This window comes from Crocodylus siamensis, chromosome 15 (genome assembly GCF_052110815.1).
Source record: "Crocodylus siamensis isolate JL-2025a chromosome 15, ASM5211081v1, whole genome shotgun sequence".
Taxonomy (NCBI): Eukaryota; Metazoa; Chordata; order Crocodylia; family Crocodylidae; genus Crocodylus; species Crocodylus siamensis.
In genome coordinates, this window is record NC_143409.1 from 55434259 (window position 1) to 55449358 (window position 15100).

Genomic DNA, 15100 nt, shown 5'->3' on the forward strand with positions numbered 1-15100 from the left:
TCCGGCACGCAGCAGCGGGTGGGGCCCGTCCATGCCACTACTTGCCGTGGCTGCCAGCCCGTCACGGGGTGTGCTAGTCCCGAGAGTTGGGACAGGGTGGCGTAGCCCCGCGCTGGCAGGGGACGAGGTGGCAGGTGAGCGGGAAGGGAGCGGTCCGGCCGGCCTCCTCTGATGGCCCTGGTGGGCTGGGCGCCCACAGCTCTTCCTTGCCCCTCTGGTGGAGGCCCGCTTCCAGGTCAGGCGGAGGAATGCCCGGCTGGCCCGCCCCGCCCCGCCCCCCCGCAATTCCCCCCACGGCGCCCGGAAGCAGAGACACAGCGCCCCCCCCGCTCTCTTCCAGAATCCTGCCTCGTGCCACTGCTCTTACACGCTCGAAGAAGACGATCCCCAAGAAGCACTTGCTGACACCGGAGCTCTTTGTGGAGCGCTGGACAATCCTGCCTCCCTGCAACGGGTCCTTGTAAGGAGCAGGCGTGCCTGGCGCAAGCCGTGCTTCAAGGAGAACTGCTCTTAAGGCACCAGGCACTTGCATCGGAGCCCGAGAGCACTGGGCCCTGTCCCTGCAGGAGTGCACGCCTGCAAAGGCCGGGGTCCAGGTCCAGCGGCTCAAGGTGATGAGAGACGAGGGGAAGCAGCCAAGCCATGGGAAGAAGACGGCGCGTGACGGGAGGCGGTGGGAGGTGGCGGGCGAGGCAGGGCAGACGAGGGAGAAGGGACGTTTGTGGGGGGCGAGAGCCAGCAGGCCAAAACGTTGGCAGCCAAGCACCGTCGCCTAGGCCCCAGCAGAAGGCCGGGCCGTGTCTTTCCAAGGCACGTGGAGCGGCCAGCAGGCACCTTCGGAGGGACATGCTGGCTGCTGTGAGAAGCCACCCGGCTTGCGACTCAGTGTCACGTCAGAAGCCGCTGGGGCCCTCGGCTATGAACGTCACGTGGCAACGTAGAAGTCCCTTCTGGGTCCCGGAAAGGCCTGGGGCCTTCCTTCTCTTCCCCGAGCCCCAGATCTCCAAGACCTTGGAGGCCTGGCGGGTGCCCAGTCCGGACACAAAGGCTTCGGCGAAGGCGTGTGGAAGGCCCGCAGGCCAGGCATCTGGAAGGAAAGGAGAAAGGGCCCAGCTTTCCCAAAGAGGGCAAGGGACATCCTGCAGCACAGCGGCCGATGAGTCTTGAGCGTCTGGCCGCCAAGAGATCTCGGGGAGACCCTTGCGCTCCCACTTCCAAACGTGGGCTCTGGAAAAAAGCCTTGGGGCACAAGAGCAGGCCGTTTGGAGAGGCGGCTCTTCAGGCCGGGATCACCGCGGGGCGGGGCGGGGCGGGGCGCTGCTTGCTTGGGGACCCCAAGACGTTAAGGGTCAGAATCGTGGGAGGGTCGACTTGAGGGCGGTAAAAGGAGCACGAGACTGGCCAGGCGCAGGGACCAGCAAAGCGCACGAGGCCCGCCTCGCCACACACGGGTACCGCCAGGCCAGGCCACGTCCCTGGGTGGGCTCGAACCACCAACCGCCCGGTTAACAGCCGAACGCGCTGACCCATTGCGCCACAGAGACGGCGCAGGCCTCCCGCGCCCCTCGGCGCCTTCTCCCTCCGCCAACCGTCCCGCCACCATGCTCTGGCGCCAAGCAGATGCCCCGGGGCACCGCGTGCTCTAACCCCGGCGAGGGCGAGGGTGAGGGCGAGGGCGAGGCGGCGGGGTCGCCCCTGGGAGAGGGAATTCCCCTCCAGGAAGCCCCAAAGGGCGGTGGGCCTCCTGGCTTCCTCAGGAGAGCTCATCGCTGCTGGGGCCCACCCTCGCCCTGGGAGACGAAGGGAAGGCAGCGCTCGGGTCCGGCAGGCGGGCTGCGGGAGCAGCGTGCTGGCGGCCAGGGGCGCCGGCCGGGCTTCCCGTCAGGATGGCCGAGCGGTCAAAGGCGCTGCGTTCAGGTCGCAGTCTCCTCTGGAGGCGCGGGTTCGAGTCCCGCTCCTGACAGCAGCCTCCCCTTTTCCCTGCAAAGCTGCCCCCCTGCCCAGCTCTCGCTCTTGCTCTTGCAGCTGAGCAGCACTCAGCAGCTTCTCCCAATCGGCTGCCAGCTTGTCCACGGCCCACAGGTGGTGGGGCAGGTGCCAGCCCCGCCTCCCCCTTGCCTGCCGGCCATGGGCTGCAGGTGGGCGCGGTCCCCGGGACCAGGGCTTCTTTCTGGCGCCGCGCCGGGCTGATCAGCGGCAGCGTCTGGAGCCGCGCAGGCCCTCCCTCGGTGCCTTTGGGCCGGCAGCCCGCGCCAGGCCTCTTCCTCCGGCACGCAGCAGCGGGTGGGGCCCGTCCATGCCACTACTTGCCGTGGCTGCCAGCCCGTCACGGGGTGTGCTAGTCCCGAGAGTTGGGACAGGGTGGCGTAGCCCCGCGCTGGCAGGGGACGAGGTGGCAGGTGAGCGGGAAGGGAGCGGTCCGGCCGGCCTCCTCTGATGGCCCTGGTGGGCTGGGCGCCCACAGCTCTTCCTTGCCCCTCTGGTGGAGGCCCGCTTCCAGGTCAGGCGGAGGAATGCCCGGCTGGCCCGCCCCGCCCCGCCCCCCCGCAATTCCCCCCACGGCGCCCGGAAGCAGAGACACAGCGCCCCCCCCGCTCTCTTCCAGAATCCTGCCTCGTGCCACTGCTCTTACACGCTCGAAGAAGACGATCCCCAAGAAGCACTTGCTGACACCGGAGCTCTTTGTGGAGCGCTGGACAATCCTGCCTCCCTGCAACGGGTCCTTGTAAGGAGCAGGCGTGCCTGGCGCAAGCCGTGCTTCAAGGAGAACTGCTCTTAAGGCACCAGGCACTTGCATCGGAGCCCGAGAGCACTGGGCCCTGTCCCTGCAGGAGTGCACGCCTGCAAAGGCCGGGGTCCAGGTCCAGCGGCTCAAGGTGATGAGAGACGAGGGGAAGCAGCCAAGCCATGGGAAGAAGACGGCGCGTGACGGGAGGCGGTGGGAGGTGGCGGGCGAGGCAGGGCAGACGAGGGAGAAGGGACGTTTGTGGGGGGCGAGAGCCAGCAGGCCAAAACGTTGGCAGCCAAGCACCGTCGCCTAGGCCCCAGCAGAAGGCCGGGCCGTGTCTTTCCAAGGCACGTGGAGCGGCCAGCAGGCACCTTCGGAGGGACATGCTGGCTGCTGTGAGAAGCCACCCGGCTTGCGACTCAGTGTCACGTCAGAAGCCGCTGGGGCCCTCGGCTATGAACGTCACGTGGCAACGTAGAAGTCCCTTCTGGGTCCCGGAAAGGCCTGGGGCCTTCCTTCTCTTCCCCGAGCCCCAGATCTCCAAGACCTTGGAGGCCTGGCGGGTGCCCAGTCCGGACACAAAGGCTTCGGCGAAGGCGTGTGGAAGGCCCGCAGGCCAGGCATCTGGAAGGAAAGGAGAAAGGGCCCAGCTTTCCCAAAGAGGGCAAGGGACATCCTGCAGCACAGCGGCCGATGAGTCTTGAGCGTCTGGCCGCCAAGAGATCTCGGGGAGACCCTTGCGCTCCCACTTCCAAACGTGGGCTCTGGAAAAAAGCCTTGGGGCACAAGAGCAGGCCGTTTGGAGAGGCGGCTCTTCAGGCCGGGATCACCGCGGGGCGGGGCGGGGCGGGGCGCTGCTTGCTTGGGGACCCCAAGACGTTAAGGGTCAGAATCGTGGGAGGGTCGACTTGAGGGCGGTAAAAGGAGCACGAGACTGGCCAGGCGCAGGGACCAGCAAAGCGCACGCGGCCCGCCTCGCCACACACGGGTACCGCCAGGCCAGGCCACGTCCCTGGGTGGGCTCGAACCACCAACCGCCCGGTTAACAGCCGAACGCGCTGACCCATTGCGCCACAGAGACGGCGCAGGCCTCCCGCGCCCCTCGGCGCCTTCTCCCTCCGCCAACCGTCCCGCCACCATGCTCTGGCGCCAAGCAGATGCCCCGGGGCACCGCGTGCTCTAACCCCGGCGAGGGCGAGGGCGAGGGCGAGGCGGCGGGGTCGCCCCTGGGAGAGGGAATTCCCCTCCAGGAAGCCCCAAAGGGCGGTGGGCCTCCTGGCTTCCTCAGGAGAGCTCATCGCTGCTGGGGCCCACCCTCGCCCTGGGAGACGAAGGGAAGGCAGCGCTCGGGTCCGGCAGGCGGGCTGCGGGAGCAGCGTGCTGGCGGCCAGGGGCGCCGGCCGGGCTTCCCGTCAGGATGGCCGAGCGGTCAAAGGCGCTGCGTTCAGGTCGCAGTCTCCTCTGGAGGCGCGGGTTCGAGTCCCGCTCCTGACAGCAGCCTCCCCTTTTCCCTGCAAAGCTGCCCCCCTGCCCAGCTCTCGCTCTTGCTCTTGCAGCTGAGCAGCACTCAGCAGCTTCTCCCAATCGGCTGCCAGCTTGTCCACGGCCCACAGGTGGTGGGGCAGGTGCCAGCCCCGCCTCCCCCTTGCCTGCCGGCCATGGGCTGCAGGTGGGCGCGGTCCCCGGGACCAGGGCTTCTTTCTGGCGCCGCGCCGGGCTGATCAGCGGCAGCGTCTGGAGCCGCGCAGGCCCTCCCTCGGTGCCTTTGGGCCGGCAGCCCGCGCCAGGCCTCTTCCTCCGGCACGCAGCAGCGGGTGGGGCCCGTCCATGCCACTACTTGCCGTGGCTGCCAGCCCGTCACGGGGTGTGCTAGTCCCGAGAGTTGGGACAGGGTGGCGTAGCCCCGCGCTGGCAGGGGACGAGGTGGCAGGTGAGCGGGAAGGGAGCGGTCCGGCCGGCCTCCTCTGATGGCCCTGGTGGGCTGGGCGCCCACAGCTCTTCCTTGCCCCTCTGGTGGAGGCCCGCTTCCAGGTCAGGCGGAGGAATGCCCGGCTGGCCCGCCCCGCCCCGCCCCCCCGCAATTCCCCCCACGGCGCCCGGAAGCAGAGACACAGCGCCCCCCCCGCTCTCTTCCAGAATCCTGCCTCGTGCCACTGCTCTTACACGCTCGAAGAAGACGATCCCCAAGAAGCACTTGCTGACACCGGAGCTCTTTGTGGAGCGCTGGACAATCCTGCCTCCCTGCAACGGGTCCTTGTAAGGAGCAGGCGTGCCTGGCGCAAGCCGTGCTTCAAGGAGAACTGCTCTTAAGGCACCAGGCACTTGCATCGGAGCCCGAGAGCACTGGGCCCTGTCCCTGCAGGAGTGCACGCCTGCAAAGGCCGGGGTCCAGGTCCAGCGGCTCAAGGTGATGAGAGACGAGGGGAAGCAGCCAAGCCATGGGAAGAAGACGGCGCGTGACGGGAGGCGGTGGGAGGTGGCGGGCGAGGCAGGGCAGACGAGGGAGAAGGGACGTTTGTGGGGGGCGAGAGCCAGCAGGCCAAAACGTTGGCAGCCAAGCACCGTCGCCTAGGCCCCAGCAGAAGGCCGGGCCGTGTCTTTCCAAGGCACGTGGAGCGGCCAGCAGGCACCTTCGGAGGGACATGCTGGCTGCTGTGAGAAGCCACCCGGCTTGCGACTCAGTGTCACGTCAGAAGCCGCTGGGGCCCTCGGCTATGAACGTCACGTGGCAACGTAGAAGTCCCTTCTGGGTCCCGGAAAGGCCTGGGGCCTTCCTTCTCTTCCCCGAGCCCCAGATCTCCAAGACCTTGGAGGCCTGGCGGGTGCCCAGTCCGGACACAAAGGCTTCGGCGAAGGCGTGTGGAAGGCCCGCAGGCCAGGCATCTGGAAGGAAAGGAGAAAGGGCCCAGCTTTCCCAAAGAGGGCAAGGGACATCCTGCAGCACAGCGGCCGATGAGTCTTGAGCGTCTGGCCGCCAAGAGATCTCGGGGAGACCCTTGCGCTCCCACTTCCAAACGTGGGCTCTGGAAAAAAGCCTTGGGGCACAAGAGCAGGCCGTTTGGAGAGGCGGCTCTTCAGGCCGGGATCACCGCGGGGCGGGGCGGGGCGGGGCGCTGCTTGCTTGGGGACCCCAAGACGTTAAGGGTCAGAATCGTGGGAGGGTCGACTTGAGGGCGGTAAAAGGAGCACGAGACTGGCCAGGCGCAGGGACCAGCAAAGCGCACGCGGCCCGCCTCGCCACACACGGGTACCGCCAGGCCAGGCCACGTCCCTGGGTGGGCTCGAACCACCAACCGCCCGGTTAACAGCCGAACGCGCTGACCCATTGCGCCACAGAGACGGCGCAGGCCTCCCGCGCCCCTCGGCGCCTTCTCCCTCCGCCAACCGTCCCGCCACCATGCTCTGGCGCCAAGCAGATGCCCCGGGGCACCGCGTGCTCTAACCCCGGCGAGGGCGAGGGCGAGGCGGCGGGGTCGCCCCTGGGAGAGGGAATTCCCCTCCAGGAAGCCCCAAAGGGCGGTGGGCCTCCTGGCTTCCTCAGGAGAGCTCATCGCTGCTGGGGCCCACCCTCGCCCTGGGAGACGAAGGGAAGGCAGCGCTCGGGTCCGGCAGGCGGGCTGCGGGAGCAGCGTGCTGGCGGCCAGGGGCGCCGGCCGGGCTTCCCGTCAGGATGGCCGAGCGGTCAAAGGCGCTGCGTTCAGGTCGCAGTCTCCTCTGGAGGCGCGGGTTCGAGTCCCGCTCCTGACAGCAGCCTCCCCTTTTCCCTGCAAAGCTGCCCCCCTGCCCAGCTCTCGCTCTTGCTCTTGCAGCTGAGCAGCACTCAGCAGCTTCTCCCAATCGGCTGCCAGCTTGTCCACGGCCCACAGGTGGTGGGGCAGGTGCCAGCCCCGCCTCCCCCTTGCCTGCCGGCCATGGGCTGCAGGTGGGCGCGGTCCCCGGGACCAGGGCTTCTTTCTGGCGCCGCGCCGGGCTGATCAGCGGCAGCGTCTGGAGCTGCGCAGGCCCTCCCTCGGTGCCTTTGGGCCGGCAGCCCGCGCCAGGCCTCTTCCTCCGGCACGCAGCAGCGGGTGGGGCCCGTCCATGCCACTACTTGCCGTGGCTGCCAGCCCGTCACGGGGTGTGCTAGTCCCGAGAGTTGGGACAGGGTGGCGTAGCCCCGCGCTGGCAGGGGACGAGGTGGCAGGTGAGCGGGAAGGGAGCGGTCCGGCCGGCCTCCTCTGATGGCCCTGGTGGGCTGGGCGCCCACAGCTCTTCCTTGCCCCTCTGGTGGAGGCCCGCTTCCAGGTCAGGCGGAGGAATGCCCGGCTGGCCCGCCCCGCCCCGCCCCCCCGCAATTCCCCCCACGGCGCCCGGAAGCAGAGACACAGCGCCCCCCCCGCTCTCTTCCAGAATCCTGCCTCGTGCCACTGCTCTTACACGCTCGAAGAAGACGATCCCCAAGAAGCACTTGCTGACACCGGAGCTCTTTGTGGAGCGCTGGACAATCCTGCCTCCCTGCAACGGGTCCTTGTAAGGAGCAGGCGTGCCTGGCGCAAGCCGTGCTTCAAGGAGAACTGCTCTTAAGGCACCAGGCACTTGCATCGGAGCCCGAGAGCACTGGGCCCTGTCCCTGCAGGAGTGCACGCCTGCAAAGGCCGGGGTCCAGGTCCAGCGGCTCAAGGTGATGAGAGACGAGGGGAAGCAGCCAAGCCATGGGAAGAAGACGGCGCGTGACGGGAGGCGGTGGGAGGTGGCGGGCGAGGCAGGGCAGACGAGGGAGAAGGGACGTTTGTGGGGGGCGAGAGCCAGCAGGCCAAAACGTTGGCAGCCAAGCACCGTCGCCTAGGCCCCAGCAGAAGGCCGGGCCGTGTCTTTCCAAGGCACGTGGAGCGGCCAGCAGGCACCTTCGGAGGGACATGCTGGCTGCTGTGAGAAGCCACCCGGCTTGCGACTCAGTGTCACGTCAGAAGCCGCTGGGGCCCTCGGCTATGAACGTCACGTGGCAACGTAGAAGTCCCTTCTGGGTCCCGGAAAGGCCTGGGGCCTTCCTTCTCTTCCCCGAGCCCCAGATCTCCAAGACCTTGGAGGCCTGGCGGGTGCCCAGTCCGGACACAAAGGCTTCGGCGAAGGCGTGTGGAAGGCCCGCAGGCCAGGCATCTGGAAGGAAAGGAGAAAGGGCCCAGCTTTCCCAAAGAGGGCAAGGGACATCCTGCAGCACAGCGGCCGATGAGTCTTGAGCGTCTGGCCGCCAAGAGATCTCGGGGAGACCCTTGCGCTCCCACTTCCAAACGTGGGCTCTGGAAAAAAGCCTTGGGGCACAAGAGCAGGCCGTTTGGAGAGGCGGCTCTTCAGGCCGGGATCACCGCGGGGCGGGGCGGGGCGGGGCGCTGCTTGCTTGGGGACCCCAAGACGTTAAGGGTCAGAATCGTGGGAGGGTCGACTTGAGGGCGGTAAAAGGAGCACGAGACTGGCCAGGCGCAGGGACCAGCAAAGCGCACGCGGCCCGCCTCGCCACACACGGGTACCGCCAGGCCAGGCCACGTCCCTGGGTGGGCTCGAACCACCAACCGCCCGGTTAACAGCCGAACGCGCTGACCCATTGCGCCACAGAGACGGCGCAGGCCTCCCGCGCCCCTCGGCGCCTTCTCCCTCCGCCAACCGTCCCGCCACCATGCTCTGGCGCCAAGCAGATGCCCCGGGGCACCGCGTGCTCTAACCCCGGCGAGGGCGAGGGCGAGGCGGCGGGGTCGCCCCTGGGAGAGGGAATTCCCCTCCAGGAAGCCCCAAAGGGCGGTGGGCCTCCTGGCTTCCTCAGGAGAGCTCATCGCTGCTGGGGCCCACCCTCGCCCTGGGAGACGAAGGGAAGGCAGCGCTCGGGTCCGGCAGGCGGGCTGCGGGAGCAGCGTGCTGGCGGCCAGGGGCGCCGGCCGGGCTTCCCGTCAGGATGGCCGAGCGGTCAAAGGCGCTGCGTTCAGGTCGCAGTCTCCTCTGGAGGCGCGGGTTCGAGTCCCGCTCCTGACAGCAGCCTCCCCTTTTCCCTGCAAAGCTGCCCCCCTGCCCAGCTCTCGCTCTTGCTCTTGCAGCTGAGCAGCACTCAGCAGCTTCTCCCAATCGGCTGCCAGCTTGTCCACGGCCCACAGGTGGTGGGGCAGGTGCCAGCCCCGCCTCCCCCTTGCCTGCCGGCCATGGGCTGCAGGTGGGCGCGGTCCCCGGGACCAGGGCTTCTTTCTGGCGCCGCGCCGGGCTGATCAGCGGCAGCGTCTGGAGCTGCGCAGGCCCTCCCTCGGTGCCTTTGGGCCGGCAGCCCGCGCCAGGCCTCTTCCTCCGGCACGCAGCAGCGGGTGGGGCCCGTCCATGCCACTACTTGCCGTGGCTGCCAGCCCGTCACGGGGTGTGCTAGTCCCGAGAGTTGGGACAGGGTGGCGTAGCCCCGCGCTGGCAGGGGACGAGGTGGCAGGTGAGCGGGAAGGGAGCGGTCCGGCCGGCCTCCTCTGATGGCCCTGGTGGGCTGGGCGCCCACAGCTCTTCCTTGCCCCTCTGGTGGAGGCCCGCTTCCAGGTCAGGCGGAGGAATGCCCGGCTGGCCCGCCCCGCCCCGCCCCCCCGCAATTCCCCCCACGGCGCCCGGAAGCAGAGACACAGCGCCCCCCCCGCTCTCTTCCAGAATCCTGCCTCGTGCCACTGCTCTTACACGCTCGAAGAAGACGATCCCCAAGAAGCACTTGCTGACACCGGAGCTCTTTGTGGAGCGCTGGACAATCCTGCCTCCCTGCAACGGGTCCTTGTAAGGAGCAGGCGTGCCTGGCGCAAGCCGTGCTTCAAGGAGAACTGCTCTTAAGGCACCAGGCACTTGCATCGGAGCCCGAGAGCACTGGGCCCTGTCCCTGCAGGAGTGCACGCCTGCAAAGGCCGGGGTCCAGGTCCAGCGGCTCAAGGTGATGAGAGACGAGGGGAAGCAGCCAAGCCATGGGAAGAAGACGGCGCGTGACGGGAGGCGGTGGGAGGTGGCGGGCGAGGCAGGGCAGACGAGGGAGAAGGGACGTTTGTGGGGGGCGAGAGCCAGCAGGCCAAAACGTTGGCAGCCAAGCACCGTCGCCTAGGCCCCAGCAGAAGGCCGGGCCGTGTCTTTCCAAGGCACGTGGAGCGGCCAGCAGGCACCTTCGGAGGGACATGCTGGCTGCTGTGAGAAGCCACCCGGCTTGCGACTCAGTGTCACGTCAGAAGCCGCTGGGGCCCTCGGCTATGAACGTCACGTGGCAACGTAGAAGTCCCTTCTGGGTCCCGGAAAGGCCTGGGGCCTTCCTTCTCTTCCCCGAGCCCCAGATCTCCAAGACCTTGGAGGCCTGGCGGGTGCCCAGTCCGGACACAAAGGCTTCGGCGAAGGCGTGTGGAAGGCCCGCAGGCCAGGCATCTGGAAGGAAAGGAGAAAGGGCCCAGCTTTCCCAAAGAGGGCAAGGGACATCCTGCAGCACAGCGGCCGATGAGTCTTGAGCGTCTGGCCGCCAAGAGATCTCGGGGAGACCCTTGCGCTCCCACTTCCAAACGTGGGCTCTGGAAAAAAGCCTTGGGGCACAAGAGCAGGCCGTTTGGAGAGGCGGCTCTTCAGGCCGGGATCACGCGGGGCGGGGCGGGGCGGGGCGCTGCTTGCTTGGGGACCCCAAGACGTTAAGGGTCAGAATCGTGGGAGGGTCGACTTGAGGGCGGTAAAAGGAGCACGAGACTGGCCAGGCGCAGGGACCAGCAAAGCGCACGCGGCCCGCCTCGCCACACACGGGTACCGCCAGGCCAGGCCACGTCCCTGGGTGGGCTCGAACCACCAACCGCCCGGTTAACAGCCGAACGCGCTGACCCATTGCGCCACAGAGACGGCGCAGGCCTCCCGCGCCCCTCGGCGCCTTCTCCCTCCGCCAACCGTCCCGCCACCATGCTCTGGCGCCAAGCAGATGCCCCGGGGCACCGCGTGCTCTAACCCCGGCGAGGGCGAGGGCGAGGCGGCGGGGTCGCCCCTGGGAGAGGGAATTCCCCTCCAGGAAGCCCCAAAGGGCGGTGGGCCTCCTGGCTTCCTCAGGAGAGCTCATCGCTGCTGGGGCCCACCCTCGCCCTGGGAGACGAAGGGAAGGCAGCGCTCGGGTCCGGCAGGCGGGCTGCGGGAGCAGCGTGCTGGCGGCCAGGGGCGCCGGCCGGGCTTCCCGTCAGGATGGCCGAGCGGTCAAAGGCGCTGCGTTCAGGTCGCAGTCTCCTCTGGAGGCGCGGGTTCGAGTCCCGCTCCTGACAGCAGCCTCCCCTTTTCCCTGCAAAGCTGCCCCCCTGCCCAGCTCTCGCTCTTGCTCTTGCAGCTGAGCAGCACTCAGCAGCTTCTCCCAATCGGCTGCCAGCTTGTCCACGGCCCACAGGTGGTGGGGCAGGTGCCAGCCCCGCCTCCCCCTTGCCTGCCGGCCATGGGCTGCAGGTGGGCGCGGTCCCCGGGACCAGGGCTTCTTTCTGGCGCCGCGCCGGGCTGATCAGCGGCAGCGTCTGGAGCTGCGCAGGCCCTCCCTCGGTGCCTTTGGGCCGGCAGCCCGCGCCAGGCCTCTTCCTCCGGCACGCAGCAGCGGGTGGGGCCCGTCCATGCCACTACTTGCCGTGGCTGCCAGCCCGTCACGGGGTGTGCTAGTCCCGAGAGTTGGGACAGGGTGGCGTAGCCCCGCGCTGGCAGGGGACGAGGTGGCAGGTGAGCGGGAAGGGAGCGGTCCGGCCGGCCTCCTCTGATGGCCCTGGTGGGCTGGGCGCCCACAGCTCTTCCTTGCCCCTCTGGTGGAGGCCCGCTTCCAGGTCAGGCGGAGGAATGCCCGGCTGGCCCGCCCCGCCCCGCCCCCCCGCAATTCCCCCCACGGCGCCCGGAAGCAGAGACACAGCGCCCCCCCCGCTCTCTTCCAGAATCCTGCCTCGTGCCACTGCTCTTACACGCTCGAAGAAGATGATCCCCAAGAAGCATTTGCTGACACCGGAGCTCTCAGGGTGGCGTAGCCCTGCGCTGGCATGGGACGAGGTGGCAGGTTAGCGGGAAGGGAGCTTTTAGCGATTTTGGAGAAGCCAAGGCTTACGAAGCTGATGAAAACTGCCAAAGCCATGGAAGTGACCTCTGTAATAAATAACCCCCCTACCCCCCTCCCGAATTGTTGTGGAAAAGCTGTAGAAAGCCAGCCGAAGACTCTGCAAGCAAAGGTGTAGAAAGACTTGTTAGCTGTCTGTTTCAATAAAGTGCAAATCAAAAGACTGCCCACGAATGTATTGTAAGGGCTGTGAGGTAAACACGGTTGGAAGAGGGGAATCCCCAAAGCTGAGCCTTCTGCACCACCAGCAGGGTCACCGGAGAGATCCTCTGCCCTGAGGGCAGAACTGTCAGCATTTTCCCAGGCACATGCAGGGCTGTCAGCCTTTACCCCACCTAATCAAGTAGCGTAGGAACTTTGGCCAGCCCAATCCCCAAAGAAACTGGCCACAATAGGGGCAGTAGCAAGCCGGAGACCAGTATTGGCCAGAAGGCCAATGTGGTGCCGATCTTCAAGAAAGGGAGGAGAGTGGATCCGGCTAACTACAGGCCCATCAGCCTGACTTCTATCTTGTGGAAGGTCTTAGAAAAGTTTATTAAAGAGGCCATCCTTGAGGGACTGGCCCAGGCTAACGTCCTAAGGGATAGCCAGCACGGGGTTGTTGCGGGGTAGGTCTTGTTTGTCCAATCTCATTTCCTTCTATGACCAGGTGACCTATCACCTGGATGAGGAAGAAGAGATTGATGTCATATATCTTGACTTTAAAAAAGCTTTTGATCTGGTATCCCATGATCACCTCTTGGCCAAACTGGCCAGTTGTGGCCTTGGCTCCACCATGATCCGCTGGCTGGGAAATTGGCTCCGCCCACCCTGGCCCCTGGAGTGCTAGTCACAGAATGGCTGCATCAGCAGCATGGGCACCCTAGCCATGATAGCACTGCTCACCTAGCAGCCACCTGGAGCATTCACCTAACTAAAAGGGAAGTGCAAGAATGAGTCAACTCCTGCATCACCTGCCAGGAAGTCAAAGCCTGACTAACCCCTGCCTCGACTACCCCTTTGTCACTGCATGACAGAAAGGTAATATAGCAAGTTTAGCAATGCAACTTTATAAGCCCACTTCCCCCCACCCCCAGAAAGCAACAGTATGTATTTGTAGCAGGGGAAGGAGTCACCAGAATGATGTTTGCCTGGGCCTCCGCCAAAGCACTAGAAAATTGCTAACCATCTACCCACCTCCCATAGAGCTGCAAAGTGACAATGGTTCACATTTTTGCAACCATCTTGTCAATAGACTAGTAAAACAAGCCAATGGTATCTTAAAGTGCAACCTGTGAATGGCTGCTAGTTTGGCCCTCAAGGACTAAAACCTGCACCTAGATCGCTCAGTCAACTGAGCCAACAATCAGCCCTGTGCTGGAGGAAGCCCCCTGCAGTAAGCCTTTGGTCAAAGTGGGTCACGTGAGCCGGCAGTAGAACGGCCAAAGAGTAGTTGAGAGAAACTCCAGGCGGGAGACCAAGTAGTAGTTAGGCATCTGCAGGGGAACAAATGGGAAGGGGTGCTAATGGCATGGGTGAGTGTCAAGGTCAGATCCAAGAGCCAGACTCCATTTTTCCTTGTTCCTGCAGATTGGGTCCATCAACAGGCACAGCCATAGCAACCGTGGGGCACTCTGGAGTCGTCATTCTGCTCCAGAGCAATGCCGCCACCCTCATCCAGCAATGAAGGAGTGGAACGCCATCATGACAGGACTGCTAGTTGTTTGGTGTTGTTTGACTAATGTGGGGCCTCAGACACACTGAGATACTGAGAGCACCCAGCTGCAATCAAAGAAGTGCGAAACTAGCCTCTCGGTCATCGGCGATAGATTGTAGACTGACAAGGCTGAGTCTTTCAGTGTTACTATGGGACTCAGGGTGGTTACTCAGTTTCCTCCCATATACCAGAATTGAGAAAAACGAGTGCAGAACAGGTGGAAATTGTTGTAGTTTCTTCCAATAGCCCTAGTGTTGTTATATTCTGCCTGCAGGTACGCTGCCCACCCTGAGTCCTGACGTGACCACTGCTGCAACCCTGCCTGCAGCTTGAAGTTCTACAACCACCCGGAGCCCGAAGAAGTGACCAAACCGTCCGACTCCACCTCCCAGCTCCAGCGGTTCCCCTGCCTGATGACACTTTAGCACAATAGTGTACCGCTCACCAAATACACCCGTCCTCCAAGTACAGCGAGGTACTATAGTAGTTTAAAAACAGCTCTTATGCTGTTAGGTGGTGGTCCACAGAATGAGACCCATGTTCCGAGTATTTTGTAGTTTCACCATATAGATGAAGGGGGGCACGCTCACAGAATTGAATACACCATAGCCGCATATCGCCAAACAGTCTGAGAAAGTCTGCAGCACACAGCCCTGGTCGACCCAGAAGAACTAGCTGAACCCATGAGGAGCACCGTGCCAGAGTCATTTTTGCAAGATACCCATGCCATAGTCATACCTAGTCAGTGTGAGTTCAAGTACGCAGATAGAAATTCACTCCAGCAAATAAACCAACCCCATTGAGAAGTTTACCAATCCCAGAAACAAGAAAAGAAAGAGTTAAGCACCCGAACGAGAGAACCCCTGTCCTTTTTTTGCATTAAGCAGGAATGCATGCTGCTAATTCAAAAAGAGCCATCACAAGTGCATTTTCTACCTTGCTTGTCTAATGTCACCCCATGGTGGAAGTCCCAGACCAGAGCTCCAGTTCTCCTTAATGCCTCCATGTTCAATGCCCGTATCACATTTAACCCCAAGCAATAGTTTGTCAGAGCAGCATTTCCTAACTACTCTGCTGGCGCTCAGATGGTAGAAAATATGCTATGCTGAGCCTGGCAAACTGTTTTTCAACCCACAGCCCAGTCTCCAATCGCCTGGAAAAACAGAGGTGCTCTAGACCAGGGATCTCCAAAGTCGGGTGTGCGCAAGATGATCCATTGGGGTGCGGGAGGAAAATTTTAGAACTTCTATTTATATTTATTTTTTATCTAAAAAAATAAGAAAGAAATTAAGCTTTATTAATATTTAATATACGGATTGACACTGGGGCCCTCAGTCCGTATGTCAGATGGTCACGTGTCATGTACGGTACGTGAGGTATCCTGAAGGAAGAATGGGAGTTCCACAACGCAGAGGGGTTGACAGTGGCGTCCTCACTCGTTCATTCGCTTTCAGCATATTGCAACGTATAGCAGTTTACGTGTGCCCTGTTAAGTGGATTTACAGATTATATTATCTACATTTAACTAAACTAACCCTCACAAAATGAACAAGTGGCTTAAAAAGATTCCTGCAAAGAAACCACAGTTGAAGATAATACTAATAAT

The 15100-nt window shown here is 64.1% G+C and overlaps 10 non-coding genes across 10 annotated transcripts; 5 read left to right on the forward strand and 5 right to left on the reverse strand.

The window, feature by feature from the left end:
- Positions 1–1470: 1470 nt before the first annotated feature.
- Positions 1471–1544, reverse strand: TRNAN-GUU (transfer RNA asparagine (anticodon GUU)). The gene has a single exon. It is a non-coding gene; the product is annotated as a tRNA-Asn (tRNA).
- A 336-nt stretch (positions 1545–1880) lies between these two features.
- TRNAL-CAG (transfer RNA leucine (anticodon CAG)) lies at positions 1881–1963 on the forward strand. Its single transcript has one exon. It is a non-coding gene; the product is annotated as a tRNA-Leu (tRNA).
- A 1772-nt stretch (positions 1964–3735) lies between these two features.
- On the reverse strand, positions 3736–3809 carry TRNAN-GUU (transfer RNA asparagine (anticodon GUU)). Its single transcript has one exon. It is a non-coding gene; the product is annotated as a tRNA-Asn (tRNA).
- A 330-nt stretch (positions 3810–4139) lies between these two features.
- TRNAL-CAG (transfer RNA leucine (anticodon CAG)) lies at positions 4140–4222 on the forward strand. The gene has a single exon. It is a non-coding gene; the product is annotated as a tRNA-Leu (tRNA).
- Positions 4223–5994: 1772 nt separating this feature from the next.
- Positions 5995–6068, reverse strand: TRNAN-GUU (transfer RNA asparagine (anticodon GUU)). The gene has a single exon. It is a non-coding gene; the product is annotated as a tRNA-Asn (tRNA).
- A 324-nt stretch (positions 6069–6392) lies between these two features.
- TRNAL-CAG (transfer RNA leucine (anticodon CAG)) lies at positions 6393–6475 on the forward strand. The gene has a single exon. It is a non-coding gene; the product is annotated as a tRNA-Leu (tRNA).
- Positions 6476–8247: 1772 nt separating this feature from the next.
- Positions 8248–8321, reverse strand: TRNAN-GUU (transfer RNA asparagine (anticodon GUU)). Its single transcript has one exon. It is a non-coding gene; the product is annotated as a tRNA-Asn (tRNA).
- Positions 8322–8645: 324 nt separating this feature from the next.
- Positions 8646–8728, forward strand: TRNAL-CAG (transfer RNA leucine (anticodon CAG)). The gene has a single exon. It is a non-coding gene; the product is annotated as a tRNA-Leu (tRNA).
- Positions 8729–10499: 1771 nt separating this feature from the next.
- On the reverse strand, positions 10500–10573 carry TRNAN-GUU (transfer RNA asparagine (anticodon GUU)). The gene has a single exon. It is a non-coding gene; the product is annotated as a tRNA-Asn (tRNA).
- A 324-nt stretch (positions 10574–10897) lies between these two features.
- TRNAL-CAG (transfer RNA leucine (anticodon CAG)) lies at positions 10898–10980 on the forward strand. The gene has a single exon. It is a non-coding gene; the product is annotated as a tRNA-Leu (tRNA).
- The last annotated feature ends 4120 nt before the right edge of the window (positions 10981–15100 follow it).